Raw genomic sequence first — 18,442 nt, 5'->3', positions numbered from 1 at the left:
AGACCCCCTGCAAAGAAACTCAACCACTTCAGTTGTTTAGTGTTGTTGGCTCCATGTCGGTTCGCTCTGTTTGGATTGTGGGTATTTTACTCACTCAGGAAACAAAGAGAATTCATCGTAATCACACTTTAGAGTTTCCCCCCATAGTCATGTTACTCAGTATGCTCCTTTGTGTAAATGTATATTTAACTGTGCTTGTTTTTGCATGTTTCTGATTCTAAGTTTCTGCATCTTCTTCTGGGCCTGTACACTTTGATTGATGCATCCTGGTTCTAGCACACATGAACATCCAGAGACCCTTACAATAATGAGTGTTTTTCCACAAATCACAGCAGTAACTTGCACTATGACCTACGGCCAATGTAAGCAGGAAACAAAATGACTCTTGGAAAATGATTTAGCCCATCACACACATGGATTTAATTTAAAGTGTATAAAAAAAAGAACAGTTACACAACACTCTGCTTCATTATTCGCATGGACTTTTCTAATCTTTGCTTTTCACAGAGGCATGAAGCAATTCCCCTCGCGTGGCTATTCTCCATCTGTGTGAAGACCACCCAATGTCCGTAAATCAATATATTTGTTCATGACACCAAAGGGATGTTTTTAGTAAAGTGACCATGTCATCAAAAGACTTTTAAAAACTATTATCATACATCTTACTCATTTTCTTTTTTCCATATTTTGCAAGTTTCTTGTTCATGCCCCTTGGCATCATATCTCACACTGCATGATTAGAGTTTTCAAAGGTTTGTAAGAACATCATGAATAATGATAGTAAACGCAGCAACTACTGAAAGCTAGTTCAGGCAGTCAACTCCAGCTGTGCTGATTAAAAACTTGATATGCATAATTTTTCACAATAACCTGACAAACAGTCAGTGATTCGGCAGTCTATTTCAGCTGCAAAAAATTCCCATCTCTCCCTCTGGTTTGTAAATCCCACTGCTGCTCTGCACCAGTGCTGTGCTCATTTTTGTAGTCCCTCTACTACCCCAGCATCCAGATGCAGGCTCCAGCTAGTGGGGATATTATCTCTAAATTCATTTCTGAATGTAAAACAATCTGCAAGGAGTGATGAGGTCAGTGCCTAGACGTCAAGCTAACAGTTTCTGCTGCAATAAACATTTCCAAAGTAAGTTGTCTGGATAAACTGAAATCAGTGTAGTCAAAAATACTGGGTATCTCGCTAAGTCTCTATTGACAGGACTAAAACTAGATTATGTTGAGATGATTTCCCAACATCTTCCTGTTGTAAATTTTAAAGAAGAAAAGGGAGCAATGGAGCAAAACAGATTTTGTAGCTTTACACAACAGCTTCACGTGTTTGTTCAGTATTTACATTTTTTGCTGTGAGACTTCTAGTCGGGTTATCACGATCTGGCAAAGACATCTCGTTTCAGGCTATTCTTTCCTTCCTCCTTCTATAATCTTTCACAGGTATGATGGAGCTAACCGCTGCTTTTGGTGCTGTGGATTTTGCACAGATTGCTTGTTGACAATGTTCATGTACGGTAATTACATTTAATGATTTTCATCAGCCAAGCCGACAACATCAACATTTTAAACATGTCTGACATAATTGGAATGTTAACAAGAGCAAATGAACACTATTCATTTTATGAATACCATTTAAGCCATCGGGATGTAAAGAGCGTGTCACAACTCATTAAAACATTCATGACAACATTGGAAATTTGTCTTTAAAAGTGAAATCACTTCATAGTCACTCAGTGTTCTGGCTGGCAGTTTGAGACCCCACTCACACATGTGCCTCATTAATATTCATGATCAGTTTAGCTCTTTGGCTTCTGGCTGCAACGAGATCTGTTCTCAATCTCAGAATTTATTGAAGAATGCATTCTTCTTCTGCTTTTGGGAGAATTTGAACATTACTGTTGTGTAACGAGTCAGCATCGAGGAAAAGGAAAAGACGAAGAAAGACATTAAGACACATCTTTTTTGTGTACCTTGTGTTTTTTTCCAAGAGTCTGGAGGCCTAAAGTGAGGGACTTCAATCAGGTATTTGGCCAATCCGGGAATAAATCCTTACCTAGAAGTTTTTTCACAAATGTGTTAATAAAAAGATTTAAATCAAAATAGCTAGCAAGCTACCTTAAGCAGAGGCTAACATTTTCAATTTTTCACCAATTAGGTTCTTGGTACTCCAACTTTGAGCAGCTCTCATGGATTTTCCTTCGGGAGTTGTATTTAAATCTTCTTTTATGTGTTATAAGACACATGTATGAACACATCTGTGAAGAAAATTCCTGGTCAGGACTTATTCCCAGATTTTTGCAAGATGCCGCTACTATTAAAGAGAGCCATGAAACAACTGTTTTCTGTTTAAAAAAAACCCAGAAATCTTCCTTTTACAAAGGTCTATCATTGTTGGGATCCTTTCTGTAATGTTGTCAGACATTTCAGCTTACTTAGATTTGTTGTAGCCATCGCGCAATCTACTGGACCAATCCAAAAGGTGTTAGTTCCCATTAGTCAACTCGACCCCAAAATGATTAAAAAAGCTCCCAGGTTTAAAATAACAGCAATCTGCCTTTAAAACAAAATCTATGAAGTGGGCTATAAAGGGCTGACTTTTAGTTCTATTTTAAGGTTTTAGACAAAAATCGTGGAAGTGTAATACAACAGGGTAGTTTATCCACACATGACAAATCAAAACTTGGCTGCATATTCCTCACTTTATCAAATTCTTCTCCACCAATCCCTGCCTTTCCTTTCTCTTCTCACTCTTCTTCGTCTTCTTCATCCATCCTTGTCGACCTCTGTCGACCTCTTTCACCCATCTCTATGCTTCATCCTTCTCTGTCTCCAAGCCCGGATCCTCTCCAACCTGGGCTGAGAAAACAACACATCAAGCATTCAAGAGTCTATCTGTTGTTTTGTCAATTTGCAAAAAATGTAATGTAACCTCCTTCTCCAGATGTGAAACCATTTCTGAACTGAATAGGCTTGTCGCGATGTCACACTCCTTCTTTTTTTGTAAAAGCCTGTCCTTTAAAAACCCAAATCTGTTCTATTGTTCTGCTATAACATTCAACAACACTATACCAATACAACCCATATACGACATTACACATCTTTCTGGGAATTAAGGAACAGTCACATTTCCATACTGTAATCCAAATTTGGTCCAAGTCAGCTCATTGCATCAGTTGTTTTTTTTTTGCCTTTTTTAAGAGGAATGCTGGTAAATCTGTCCCCTCTAACCACAACCTGACCATAAAAAACCCCTACGTTAGTCCTCCAATTAATGTCCCTTCACTAAAAGGAGTAAACTAGTTTAGCCTTTACCCACAGCCTGTGGGAGGAGAGAAAAAAACTCTTCCTCCTTGTTATTGTGAATTGCAAACCCTGTGCAGCTCTCCAGCAACACCTCCGCTCCCCAACTCTCAGCAGCTGCCAAATACCCTGAGAGCAAAGGTCCTGTCATGTCTGACCTTTACAGAACATGTGTGTAACTGAGTTAAAGGAAGCCACTTTAACAAAGGACACCAATGCTTCTTATTCCTGGTTCTGAGAATGTTTTTCTGCCTTTCATATTGATGTTGTTCATTTAGACATCGAGTAAATGTGTTTTCAAATGTAACAATTATTCAATGAAAGACCATCAGATGTGAAGCCAGCTGACCCAAGGGCTGCAATACTTATTATTTCTATTTACAAATTCAGCATAATAATAATGCATTTTGAATCCATTTGATGCAATTTTGGTTTTGCTAGTGGTGTGTCTTGTTTTTCGTTTGATAGTGGCAGTATTAGTCCAGTAGCGTTACAGGAGGTTTTGGCTGTTTGCAGGAAAACAGTCCATCATGTGGAGAGAAAAAGCAGTGGAGCATTTCACCTTCACACAGAGGCATTTGAAACATAGCTCCAGGAATAGTTATTTTTTTAACCTTTAAGGCTTTATATGCGATTTTTTGATCCAGCAGATGTCGCCCTTGAGCACCAGCATGAAACCAAAACAACTTGCGGTGCATTGTTGTGTTAGCATGCTAATGCTAGCGATCTTTATTATGCTCGTATCTTCACACTGCATGTAAATTTACCTGAAATGAGCGTGATCTAGAAACACAGTTAAGCAGTGAGTACAGTATGTTATTCTTCTTTTCTCTAGTCCCTCAATTAAACAACTTTTATACGTGAGGGGAGGAGTCAGCCGGCCGTCCAGGCGATGTAAACAAACTGAAGATAGGACTCTGAAAACTCTGAAAACATCACAGACAGTGGGACTCAGGTGTTACACCCATTGTAGACAGTCATGACTCACAGAGTTATTTTCAGAGGATATACTTGATTTATATTATATTTAAGTGTGAAACATCCCTTTTGTGGACTTTACAAGTTTTACAGATTGTGTCTTCTTGCTGAGTCACTTATTTGATTATTAGAGAAACTTAAACACTGATCATGTCACGCAGGGCTTGTATACATAAAGAGCAGCTCCTGTATCTGATCCAACCAGAGGACACAAGAACAAACCACAGATCAATATTCTGCACCAACATAAAATGTAATTTAACAGTTTGCATTAAGTCTAACAGATGGCTTCATGTGACAGTTAGAGATTTGGCAAACAGTAAAATAAAATGTCTGAGTTAAACAACCAGTTCATTTGAGTTGAGTTGTGATCCAGTCTGAAACACACACAGAGGCACGTGCTGACTGCGGCTGGCAGCAGCTGTGTGACATCCTGCTTTATTTCTGTAATAACATATTTTAATGAGCCGATTGGAGGAGAAAGCATGCAATATTCTTTTACAGCACTCAGTGGAGAGAGCGTTTGGCTGAATGAATAACTGAATTATCTGCATCTTTATGTTCAGGTTTGATACTTTAGGTTTCTAATCATTCAACAAGTTTGGGTTCCTTGGCTCATTTTTGAGGTTTGTAAACCATGTGCAAGGATTTGCAGGAGGCTTTTCTTACCTGAACTTTCAGGGGCTCAGGACTAAACAACAGTTTGTTTTGCACTCATCGTTTCCCCAGTTGTGAAGTGTGTAGTAGTCCTTTCCAACCAGCTGGGAGCACTGCAGTCACTGCAGTTATCTCTTGGGAGTTACAACACAGGGGGGAAGAGATTTGAATATTGTAATACTGAACCCACACTACTTCTAAAGTCATTTTATTTTGAAGTAAAAGAGAAGTGATTCTCCCTGTTCTCTGCTTGCCTCTTTTCTATTTCCACACACCTTTCTCTTCAGATGATCTCTCCATTCTTTGCCTTTAGTTTTCCTTTTCCTCTGTTCTTTTACTCAAAATGTTATCTCAGGTCCAGATGCTTTTCCCTTTAGGTATTAGAAGGAAAATCATCAGTTGGTGTATTAGAAGTTCATCTGTAAGTCTGCATCACCGTCACATAACATGTTCAACTGTTGACCTCTTGCACTCATATTTGATGACTTCTGGATGATTTCTTCTTTACAGTGAGTCAGTCTCCAATTGTTTGGAATTCACTTATATGACAAAACTTGTGAATTTTGTAAATGCATTCCTGGAACTCTCGGTTACTGAAGGCTGCACAAACGATTCATCAAGTTTACAGATGGTCTCAAGCAAACTTGTTACGGGCGTCAAGAGTCCACGTGGAATGTGTGATTGTCAAATCTTCACACATTTAATTACCCACAGATAAAAAAAATCAATTAAAATCACAACTTAACAGCACATATAAACGTATAATGAAAGTGGTAAATCATTACTTTATTAGATTAGACAGCAGAGGTGTAAAATACAACAACATCCTGAGACACAAATATACAGAGCTTGGAAATAAGGAAGTACACATTTGTTACTGCCCTTTTCACCCTGACTTTCCTAGACTTAAGTATATCTGGAAACTTTTTCCAATTGTTATTCTTTTAGTTATTTTTAAGAGATATTGCGTCTACCAAATCTGACGAAGTTCAGTTCGCCTTGCACAGTAACATCTGGTGAAATGTCCTTCATAGGGACCCTTACATTTACATTGAGTACATTTCACAGCCTGGAATTTCACTCTATTTATTCAGTTAAATAATTTCTTCTATTTTTATCTGAGTCCTTCTTTGGACAAATATTTTACGTATTTGAAAGGATGTATATTTTTTTTTAGTAAAAAGTATAGACCTAACAGATGTTGGTTATTTACAACAAGCTTACAGACAAAGATTTACATTTAGCTTACAGACACAAGAGGCGGCTTGTCTTAATCAGTGAACATTTGACAAGAGTTAGATTAGGTTGGATTTTTCTCTTAAATTTCAATTTACCATCTGCTATGGCTCACTGAAAATGTCAACATTAAAATACATTAACATTCATTTCAGTTGTTACATGAATTTACCAGATGAAGTCACATTCAATTTTAACGTTTACCTACTTACCCAACTAACAGAACAAAACAGACTGAATTATTGGTGAAGCTTTAACATTATTAACAAGATCTTAAGGAGGACTTTGTCTGGATCAGGTGACATGCTGGACTAAGCTCATCTCAGTGTTTCTAAATATCCATGAGGCTGCCACACCTGAGCCCCGCAGTCTATTCTTAATCTCATGCAGCATCTATTTTCAGCTCTGGCCTTAATCTCAGGGTTTATGTCGGGCTCTGTTGACAAAGAAATGCACCTCAAATAGCACATTAGCATGCAGGCTTAGTGCACTCCATTTTATACTTAGCCGCATGTGTCTGAGGTCTGCTCTCAGCGGAGCAGCGTCTGAGGTAACGGACAGAGAGACCAATGTTCATGCAAATGTATGCCATATTTATTTTCATTAAAAGCTTACTGTGTCTGGATGAAAATCACATTTTAAAGCAGAGGAATATTGTATATATTAGCGTTATTGCATTAATGACTGGGATACATTTTCACACTAAATTTGACTTTGAACAGAGAAGTGAGAGTTATAAAGAGAGGAGCTGGAGTATCCTGAACCCTCAGAAGTTCTCATTTCACAGTCAAACTGTTCAATTAAAGCCACACTGACAACTGGTGTCTAATGTACTGACTTAATTTCACAGTGTGCTGTTGAATTTTCCCATACAGGTCATAGAATTTCAGGAAGAAGTCCCTGATTTAAATGTTTTCCTGGAACTGTAAGAGAAAGCATGGAGACATACATCAGATGTAGAGACCAGGGATGAGCAGAGGATGACGTTTCCGACATCGCCTCAGTTCCTCTACACAGTGTTCTGCAGCCAAGAAGTGAGTCAGTTTTCCTGGGATCCAACCCAGTATGGCTGGAATGTATTTTACTGTAACATCTTCGACAATATCCCATTTCCTGCGAGGTTATGACTGATGGTCATATGCAAAGGTCAAGTCTTGAAAAAGTCAGTAAATCTCTTTAGGGGGAGTTTTTCACATTTGTATAGGACTGGATGTTAATAAAGGAAAGTCACTACAAGTATGGTGGAGTCATCGAAAAAGGGCCAGTTTCTGGTAAACAGTCTAGTTGACCATCAAATAAGCTATGCACAAGATCGTATGATGTTATTATAAATGGTGGGGCGCCAACAGCCTAGTGATTATGATGGCGCCCCACAAAGGCTTAGTCCTCATCGCAGCGGCCATTGGTTCGATCACCCTTCCCACTCTCTCCTCCCAACACTTCCTGTATCTCTTTGACTGTCCTACATATTCAAAATACCTTCAATAAAGGTTACATTTCTCTAATAATCATGTGTTAAAAAAACATTACATTTCTTGAATTGAATAGAAAGCCTTTATTGTCATCCTAGAATCGTACAACGAAATTTGAAATGTGTCACCTTAAAGTGCTCAAACATACAGACATCCACAGCTACAAACAACAACTTGCATTCCAGTAAGAGGTACAATGTTGCACACGTCACAGGTAAATAAATACTTACTCTGAAATAGAAAAATCTCATTAATTAAAAAACATGTTTTGTAATTGTTAATTAAGAGAGCAAGAGTGTGTTCAGCATGTTCACTACGCCACACTGTTCAGGTAAAATGGGACGACATTGAATTCACATGAAATCTTTTAGATTTTTACAGCAAACTGAAACTAATTATATTTCTTTTCAACTTATTTTCTTAAAATATTATTGAATATACAAGTAAACTCATTTTTCACTGAACAATACATTTGTAAATGAGCTGATCATGTTGTAACTGTTTCTTTTTGTTGGTGTCTGCTTCTGTTGTGTGTGACTGAATATGCAGGTGTCAAACATCTGTCAAATATTTTTTCTTTACAATTCAACATTTTTGACTCAAAACACAAAAAATGACAGTCAGCAACGTTGCTGCTAATGCACTTGTTCTCAGTCCTTTCTCCACTGATTGTATTGTAATCTTGCTCCTCTCTTTATCTCTTCTTCCTTTCTCTCTTCTCTGCCTGTTCTCCTGCCTCATAGAAAATAATATAAATAGAATAGACAGCCTTTATTGACATTAAACCACTGTGCAAAACAATTAGAAAAGCTTCACACATTAAATAAAATATTTCTCAGATTTTGCACTGATACATAATTTATGCAGACCCATACACGTGTTTTTCAACCAACTTTTCTGTTTGATAATAATGCAGACCAGTTTAACTGAAAATTGTGGCTAATTTTACCTAAATGGTTCAGGCAAAATGGGCCAGAGTATAAAATGACTTTGACACAAAAGTATTTTTAGAGTTGACCCTTTTTTATTTAAAAGACAATTTCAAATAAATAATCATGAACATGTGTTTGTTGTTCAACATATTAATATTTTCTCTATACCTCTTATTATAATGAATCAGTATTTCCATGTCATGCTTACATTCTGTACAATTTCCGTATTTCACATCATGTCACACTCCACCCTGCCTACCTCAGCAACCTCACACCAATACAAATTATTGTTGATTGTCAGTTAGTGTCATAGCAACAATGCAAGATCAGTCAGTGTGATTGGTAGAAATAAATTAAAGAGCTGTGATGCTCCAACATTATCCGTCTCTTTTTTACCTGAAGTCCCGTTTTAGCTGTCTCCATCTTACATTTAGCATTAGTGCATTTCCCCATTTGTATGAATGTCTCTTTACTGACAAACTCATTTATCTGTATATTACATTCATCTTTACTTTTGTACAGTTGTACTTTTATTATTTCAACATTTTTCAAACACAAGGGTTGGATTGTTGTTTTTTTTCCTAGAGTTTGCATGAGATTATACAATTGGATTTGGGATTTTTGCAGTTAAGAACAGATGAAAAAAAATAAAATAAACAACAACGCTTACTTATGAAACAGTCTACGAGACGTATACATATGAAGGAAAATAGCAACAACAACAACACATCTCCCAAAAGAGACAGGTTTAAAGGGATTTATAATAACAGTGCAGATGAAGTCTAACAAAGGAATTTGTCCAGTGACAATGGAATGAGAAGATAAGTTGTAGGGATAGAGCTGGTGTGATAAAAAGGATTAGTGGAAAATATAAATTATGGAGCAGAATGTTACATTTTCTTAGTCTGATATGAAATGTTTTCTGTCCTGTATTTACAGGGAGAATGTGTGTGATTTACACATAAATGTAGCAGAAATCAAATATATCCTATGCAAATATCTCTCTGAGTTATGACTGTCTACAAAAAGTGAGATGCACGAGTCCCGCTGGCTGTGTTGTTGTCTGAGCTGTGTTTACATCATGTTTACATTGACGGGACAGCAGGCTCCTCCCCTTGTGTATAAAAAGCGGTTTTAGTAAAGGACTAGAGAAAAGAAGAATAACATACTGATTACTTATTTTAATGTCATGTAAGTGTTTTTAGATCACGGCCATTCTGTGTAAATATACATGCAATGTGAGGCTAAGAGCTAACTAAGGTGTGCTAACATTAACATGCTAACAAAACATTGCAGGCCACAGTCAACTGCAGCTTGAGCTAGGGACAATTTCGTCTGCCGCTTCACTCTTTTGTGCGAACATGACTGGAGGGGGGTTTGAGGTGTGTCACATTCTTCATTCAAGACTTAACAAAAGTTTTTTTGTTTTTTTTAAAACTGAATATGTTCTGTAAATTATTTTAAAGGAGAGCATAGCGTATCTAAGACACTGGTATTGTGTGGCAGTGGTAATCACTTGGCATGAGCCAATGCAGGGGTCTCTGGCTGAATGGAAAAAAACAATTGAATGGTTTCCCACAAAAGAATCTAAACAAGCTCAACTCTTGCTAAACAAAATGCAATGTCATTCAGCAGCTGCACTGGCAAAGGGCATACATGCAGGCCCACATTCCTGCTGGATTAGTATGAATGTCGGGTTTCTCTGATTTTAGTTACAGTGATGAGTTCTGGTTAAGACTTTGACAGACAAAGTTTTTTTCAGGTTTTGCTGGAACAATTACAAACTGTAAGACTTCTGACTATATCTGATTTATTCCAAAACACATATTAAAAAGTAACAGTTTGTTACTTAACAAAATTGAAAAAGGATATTTAGATGTATTGTAGCCTAAACAATGCTGATTAAGCAGCTTTTAAAACCCACTACCCCCAACGTTTGGGTTTTATCTTTGAAAAATCCTGACTCAGTACATTGCACAATATGCCTTCTTAAATTCCGGAGCAGTTACTTGCTTTGTGTCTCACAGGTCCCTGAAGGACCCACCCTCTGAACCCTAAATACATATCAAACACTGAACAAGTTGAGAAGCAAAGTAAGCTTAACAAAGACACAGACAACTGCATATAAAGGCTTACTTTGTGCATCAATATAAAAGAAGAATATCATACACTGTCTGCTAGCATACTAGACCACACATCAAGCCATATGTTATGTCCCTATTTTCCTGAAAAATCCCATATCATCACCAAAAACTTTATGGATAACTTTAAGCCTTAATAATTAATGCTAATTAAATAATCCAAATACAGAAATTAGATATAAAGACCAAAACATTTGTTTTTGTTTAATCAGGCTGTATGTTTAGTTCTGCTGTATAGTTTGACATTTTAATATGGGGCCTAGTAGAGATTGACCCACCTTTGAAGAAAGGCTCAAGTGGCAAATCAATGAACTGCAGTTTTTGACTTTCTTCGTCAGCTTAATGTTTTACACTCAAATAAACATTGCACAAAAAGTAAGGAAATTTGTTTTTGGGAGATTATTTCTTTGTTGTAACGATGCTTCTTGGCAATAAATCTTATACTGTTGGAAAGCATGTTTATTCCCCTTTTAAATGGTGCCACATTTGTAAGGAACATGCATTTGTGGGATAAGCAGCAGAGCTGAGTATGTGACTTGCACCCATGAAAAACTTGCCAAATCTTCTCTGCCATTTGCTGTTTATCCATTTAAAAAAAAAAAAAACCTAACCACAGATATCCAGTTATCAAAAAAACAACATTTGTTATTACATTATGCCAAGCATTTGACTTTTCTTCATTCCATATCATCTCTGAGGTATCGTTTCACTGAATTTGGATTCTGTTGGTGGTTTAATAACCCTTAAACACAGAGGATGCTGCAGGTTAAGCTGTAAATGAGGCACAACAATTTAAAAGACTGTACATCCATTTAAAACTGACAAAAATTCAAAGATTGATGTTTTTAACCACAAACTCAACCAATCAATACACACAGAGTTCCTGCTGAAACTCCTGCAGCCACAAGCTGTCTAGATAATGACATTGGCTCATCGACATTAAGTCATTCACTGTCACAGTTACCCCCTGACCATCCTGTTTCCCTCCTGTTGTACATCCCAACCCACTTTATGTGTTATAGCACAGCGTTCTCTCTTTGCTCTCAGGGCTATAATTGGCTCTGTCAGCCTAGTCTACCTAATGCATTATAAAAGCTTCCCGGTTGGGCTTATCCTCCAACAGCGTTCACACCTCTATGTCGCCGCAACATGTTCAGTACATGTTGAGCACTTCAGCAAAAGCACAGCTGACTCCCACAGCCTGCTGGTATCCCAGGTGAGAATAGAAAGAAGAAGGCAACATTGGCAGGCAGAACAGAAAGACGCAGAGAAGGGATTTCTGTCATAAGAAAAACTTTCATCAGGACGAATCGCAGAGACATTTCTAGGTGAGTGTTTATTGGAAACTTAAGTAGAATGGGCCTCAATTACATCGTAACAGGTTCCAAAACAGGACCTTAGCAAACGAACAATTTCCTTTATTGATATTTTGGGCTCCTCGAGTTGTTAAAATTGCAAGACTCAAAATGCACAAGTGTATTTTTCTCTAATTTAAAGAGTTTTAAGGCACAGCATTTCTAAAACAAGATATAACCTTAAAAACCAAATTGCAGCATGAGGACAGCTTAGCAAATATATTTAGAGCCTCATTTTTGGTAAGCAAAGTCTATTTATTATCAGTAATAATGTATATGAATATGTATTCTCAAACCGTGTTATCTGTTAATGGGGTTTGGAAAATAAAATATTTTAAACATAACAAATGAAGTAAGAACTTAACATGCAATTCTTGATATTTAGAGAAATCTCCATGGAAAACTTCTCTACATGATATATATTAAGGTTGGTGACATCCTGTCAGGATTTCAGGCTCAGCCCAAATTTTGGTTTAAAAATACATTTTGTTAAACTTAAAAAAAAAAGAAATTCATATTGAATTTATGGACCATGTAGAAAATGTACGACACCAGGAAGATGAAAATACAACAAATTAATCGTTTCATTGTGTTTAAAGTTAGTTGTCAACCTTTATAAGTGAAAAAGTATAGAAATTGTAACAGTTTTGGGGTTTTGGTCAGAGGTGGTTGATTGAACAACAGAACAAAACACACGACTTTAAAGGACTAATATGTATCTCTGACACCTAGTGTTTAAAATTGGTACTGCAGTCCAAATTCAAAACATTGGAGAGATGTCTCCCCCCCGCCCCCTCCTCCCTAGAGTCGATGTGAACGCAGGTTGCCAAGTCACGGACACTGAAGCACTTTAAATAAATGTATACATTTAAGAGATAATTTAAGGAATATGAAGTCCTTCAAGTTCATAGCACAAATTAATTTACTCTATTTATTAATGACATTACAGCTTCACTGATAAAAACCTGGTTGATTATGCTTTTCCTGTTGTTGTCTCAATGAGGAAATGGCTCACACGATCACAGGATATCCTTTTGATAATCACAGGGAGCCACCTTTATTGTTCACATCACAGAATAACCATAGCAACATTAAAGGTCATGTCTTTGTCTGCAGGATGAAGGCCAGATGCCTACTCTCCACGGTGGACAGACTTCCCACCATCAACGAGATGCAGGAGAGCGACACAGAGGACGCCGAACTGGACTGTTCCTTGCACACCATGGAGGAGTATGTGGACTCCATCAAAGAGCTCTCTCAGCCGGCCCCATACCCCCTTCATGGGCCCCTCAGAGGTCACCGCCGCTGGATGGTACGCACTTGCCCCAGAGTTCTACCTGTGGCTCAACCTGTATATTTACATCCCAAGGTGACCCACGCCCCCTGGACCCCAGTTGAATTGTCAGATGTATCACTTATTTTAATAGACCAATCAATCTGTGACACATCTCTGCGTCCTAACCAGAACCTGCTGGACAAAATAGTTGCACAATCCGTGTTCGCGGGCCTAGTGTAAGCCTGAGGAGGAATGAACTCTGAGGTAGACGAATACGACTGGATAACTGATCCCTGAAGCAAGCTTCGACACCAGCTCAATGTGGAATAGTTACGTTTGAGAAGTAATTGAGTACAGACACTTTCTGAGGTGTGATGTATTCCCTCAAGTGCTAAATAACGACAACATATATCTGCAAAATATGAAATAAGAAAAAATGTGAAACGGGGATGTATATACCACCTGGAAGCACTAACAAACAAGCAGAGGCCCACTAGGGTTGGCCCTAACATACTCATAATGTGACTTTTTTTTTAAGCTTAAGGAACTTGGAACCTCCTGATTTTGCCACCAGACTCTCCTCTGGGGGTCAAAAATGGTAAATTTATAATAAAACAATAAATAAATAATTATGATAAAAAGTAATTATTGGGGTGCCAAATTGCCTAGCAGTTATGTCGCATGCCCCATGTACAGAGGCTATAGTCCTCGTCGCAGTGGCCATGGGTTCGAATTCGAACTCGGCCCTTTGCTGCATGTCAAACCCCCTCTCTCTCCTCTCAACGTTTCCTGTCTCTCGTCAGCTGTCCTATCCAATAAAGGAAAAAATGGCCCCAAAAATATCTTAAGATAAAAAAAGGAAGTATTTATGCGACGCGGAGTTTACCTTCGCCCAGAATAAGGCCTTAACAAAGTAGAGCAGATTAGACCTAAAACCTGGGCCTTCTTCATTTATTTTTCCCTGAACTGTTTTTCTTGTCTTACAGTTGTCTCTTGAAAATTAAGGCAAATAAAATACATCTTCAAGGTCAACATGCTTGCTTTTCCAACTGCTCAAATACTTCAGCTTGGTCAGGTAACAGTAATAAATATGCCTGGTTAGATGTTGAATTATACTTGCACTTTATGGAACAAACGTATGATAACTAGAAATCATCTTAAGGTTTTAACCCCAGGGTTTCCTTGACTTCCCTGGACCAACATTGGAAGTAAACTTTTGCACTCTCCATGTGACACCACCTGACTGCAACTACATATCAAAAAACAACAAACACCAGCAGAGCATGCAGAGGTGAATCTGTGCATGTCTGTAAATCTGTTTGGACAAGTGCATTCTGGGACGATTCCCACACACCTACCTCCTGTGGTTGCACTCGTTTGATCATCCCTCAACCAATGCTGCAACTCAACTCATTTTGCCTTTATCACAAAATCACTGCAATATGAGGACGAGGAGTATTGTATTAATTTACCCCATAGCTTGTCAGCCTAAACTGGTTAATCATATACAGTAATGCACAGTACAGGTAAAGAGCTTAAGGAAACAGTATATATGCATATGGTACTCATTGCAAGATTGCACTCTCTGTAAATCTTTAAAGATGTTTTTGCACAAAGTAAATAAAACATTTGTTAAACAGTTTCAACAGTGACTTTGTTCCTTAACATGCAAACATCCTTTTCTCTCTCCAAACACTTCTCTTTGTTCATTATCTTTTGAGGCTGCGCTTTGTGTTCAGCCATCTACTTTAAGTTTCTTTTTCCCTGAAGCTCTGTGACCATGTGGAAAGTGTCTCCAGCTGGGTCTTGGCAAGAATTGGCTGAGTGAGTCTAACAAACATGTGGTGAGGGGAAGAGGGAGCAGAGTCGGCCTGCCCAGAGAGTTTTCACCAGAACAAGCCTCCATGTCTTAGTGTGACTGATCCTGAACTGCTCTTTCACATTGTGAAACACTGCACACGTCATAACTCACAAGAAGTGTTCCTGGGAATTATGATTTTTCACCCCAAAAACCTTAAATGTAACGTGATATTCCAAAGGAATGACCTGACGCACATAGAAATGGTAAGTTTATGGCATCCAGAGAAGAGAGCTGTAGGTGTTGCTTCAGCAATATGTCTCTTGACAACATGCCTTAACATTTAATGAAATCCACATGAAGCTTAGGTGCAGATATCATCTTTTCAAACTCGTTAAACTAGGAGAGAAATGTGAGTTATTGCAAGACTTCCTCGGCAATATTATTCACTCAAAGTAGTGATATTAAACAGATTTGTTGATTCAAAGTTTGATTATAAAGTCCAAAGCTGAGCTCTGTAAACACTCTGAAGTGCAGTGTTCAATATGAAAGACAGCTGCAGTGAAGCAATCAGAGCTTAGTGTCAAAAGACACAGCACGATCTCAGTTTTGAGGTAATAATATTAACATAACAGATGTAAAAAAAAAAAACTGCATATCACGTGCCTGAATTACAATAACAAAAAGATAGAAGTGTAGACATGCACTGTTTTCAAAGAGATAGCAGAAAGCTTAAGTTTGCTATGGCTGACTTAATGTGTCATAATGAAACCGAAACGGTTGCAGTTTGTTTAATTCACAGTGCTGCACTTCATCTACCAAACCATCTCTTTACTGCAGAGTAAGAAAGAGTTCTGTTTCTAGGGTTTCAAAAAGCAGCACATGAAGCTAAGTCTTACAGATAAACCATTTGTCTTGTTTTGGCTGATTCAGGGCAACTTGTCAAAGGAGAATTTCTGTCTCTGTTGGGACAGACAATAAAGTATATCTATCTATCTATCTGTCCCAAACGTTTGTATTAGGTCTTCCTTAACTCAGAATTATGTTCATTTGGTAAATTATCCTCCAATTTAGACTCAAATGGACAATAAAGCAGATGAACATGTCTGATTGATAAGTCGCTTCAAAGACACTCTCAGGGGTTGATGGTTTATTTTGTCCATAAATAGCAAACTAGTCCTACAGTTGGTAGGTAAGCTAACCCCTTGCTCTTCCACCAACGCTCCTTTTTTGTGTGAAAATAGGTTCACCTCTTCTCCAAAACACCAAGATGGCAATGGACAAAACATGGAACTTTCAGCTTCAAAAAGAGTCAAACGCCTTTTAGTAAAATCAGGATGTTTTGTTTCTTTTCTTGGATACAGTCTATCCTGTAAACACAACACTGATATAAAAACATGTTAGATAACAGTGGCTTATTTTTTTTTTAACAGAGCAGACTCAATTTCACAAGCATTATTTTGAGTCGATATTTGGTCATAAATCCAACACTGATTTATGTTGGTTCAATCTTTGGTCTCCACCAGCTCTTAAATGAAACAGTGGGCTTTGCAGCTGCATATTATAGTCTGATATCATCTGTCTGCTGATCAATTAGACCCAACAATGCAACAATTTTAACTATACCAAGGAAATAAATGGATTGATTGAAGCCATAGGACAAACGATACACAACTCATAAGAACCTTAAATGATATTATCTGAAACCTTGTATAAAAGGTATATATCTATAAACAACAACAAAGCTTTCACAATACTGATATACACATATATAGGCCATCACGTAGTATTTTATAATGAAATGTTTTGGATTGCATGACACTGACTAATAATTTTTAGTAGACAGGGCTGACCGATGACATCTTTCAAAATAGCAGAAAATTCAGAGTATTCAGTTTGTTGTGTAGAGGTAGATGGACACTGCTCTCAAAACATGTTCAGTGTTGAAAATGGAGCCTTTGGAATGTTGGCTTTGCACAAATACTGTTGGAGAACTTTTAGACGGACTCTGTCCAAAGGTAACAAATCTGCCTGCCAGCTCCCGAGACTCTCATTAATTAACACCTTATTTTGTGTGTCTGCTTCAACTGTATAAAAAGTGTGTAAACGGCATCAATTAAAGTAGCAATTTGACTTGAGTTTATGTGTTTGTGTGGGCAGCTGTGTTTGTGTGGGCTGGTGTACTTATTATTATTATGTCCATGCTGTATTCTCAGTGGGTGTTTTTCAGAGTCAGAAATCTGATAGACTTTGTATGTGGTGCATTACTGTTTGGATTACTGCCTTCACTTGGCAGCGTTCAGCTTGAGTTTACATTTTTTCACAGTGAAGGTGGCATCAGGCCATGATGTGAACACTTTGTTTAGCTTATTAACTGAGATTTGAAATGTTCGTTCCAGGTTGAAGAGAAAGCCTGCAGTGCGTATTGATTGAACAGATAAAGTAGGTGCGGGGTTATCTGATGAAACTTTTTACTTTCCTTATCGACAAAATATGACAAATAATTGAGGATGTCTTGTATGAATTATATTAGGCTACTTCTTGGGCTTATATGTGAAGCTTGTGCTAAAAATGCAGTTCATCATGTAGCCACTTGAGGTTTGCTCCAAAAAAAGCAAGATACTCTCCATTAGGCTCCAGACTAAAATGCTCAACTTTCAGCATAGGCCTTTTAAAGCCTAGAAGCGGTGTGGTCTCTGTTGTAGGTCATTTCCACTATTCTTGACAACATGGGCTGTAAAAATCTATATAACTCACCCATTTAAAGTACATTAAAGGGATAGTTCAGTATTTTTGAAGTGGGGTTGTTGTCCTGTCTGGTTTAGTTTTGTATTTTAGGTATTTCAGTGTTTAGATTTCCTTGTTTTAATTTCTCATTCTTCCCTAGTGTTGCTTAGTTGTCATTTTCTGCCTTGGTAATTGTCTAGGCTAGTGTTGCTTGTTTCCCTTGTATGCTAGTGTTTCCGAGTTTAGTCTTTAGTGTTTCCTGTTTTGTAATTTTTTATCCTTGTGTTTCTCTTAGTGTGTATTGTTACCTTCTTGGGTTCTCTGTGTGTCTTTGTTTCCTGATTGTTGTATGTTGTAGTTTTAACCACCTGTGTATCATATCTATAGTGCGTTTCCCTCCGTTTTGATTACCCTCATTGTCTTCACCTGTGTCGTTTGTCTCACCTGTGTTTGATTGCCCTTGTATTTAGTGTCTGACCCTTTCCGAAAAGCCACAGTTCAGTACGGAGTGTGGATTTGCTAATTAGGACCTTTGTACAGTTGACTCACAAAACCCTGACTAAAGTA

The 18,442-nt window shown here is 37.8% G+C and overlaps 1 long non-coding RNA gene across 1 annotated transcript; it reads left to right on the top strand.

Moving 5' to 3' along the window:
- Positions 1-11,532: 11,532 nt before the first annotated feature.
- Positions 11,533-14,992, top strand: LOC136177084 (uncharacterized). Its single transcript, XR_010664752.1, has 2 exons — positions 11,533-12,047; positions 13,191-14,992. It is a non-coding gene; the product is annotated as an uncharacterized lncRNA (long non-coding RNA).
- Positions 14,993-18,442: the final 3,450 nt, after the last annotated feature.

The sequence above is a fragment of the Labrus bergylta genome, chromosome 1, assembly GCF_963930695.1.
Source record: "Labrus bergylta chromosome 1, fLabBer1.1, whole genome shotgun sequence".
Taxonomy (NCBI): domain Eukaryota; kingdom Metazoa; phylum Chordata; class Actinopteri; order Labriformes; family Labridae; genus Labrus; species Labrus bergylta.
This window is presented reverse-complemented; position numbering and strand designations above follow the sequence as displayed.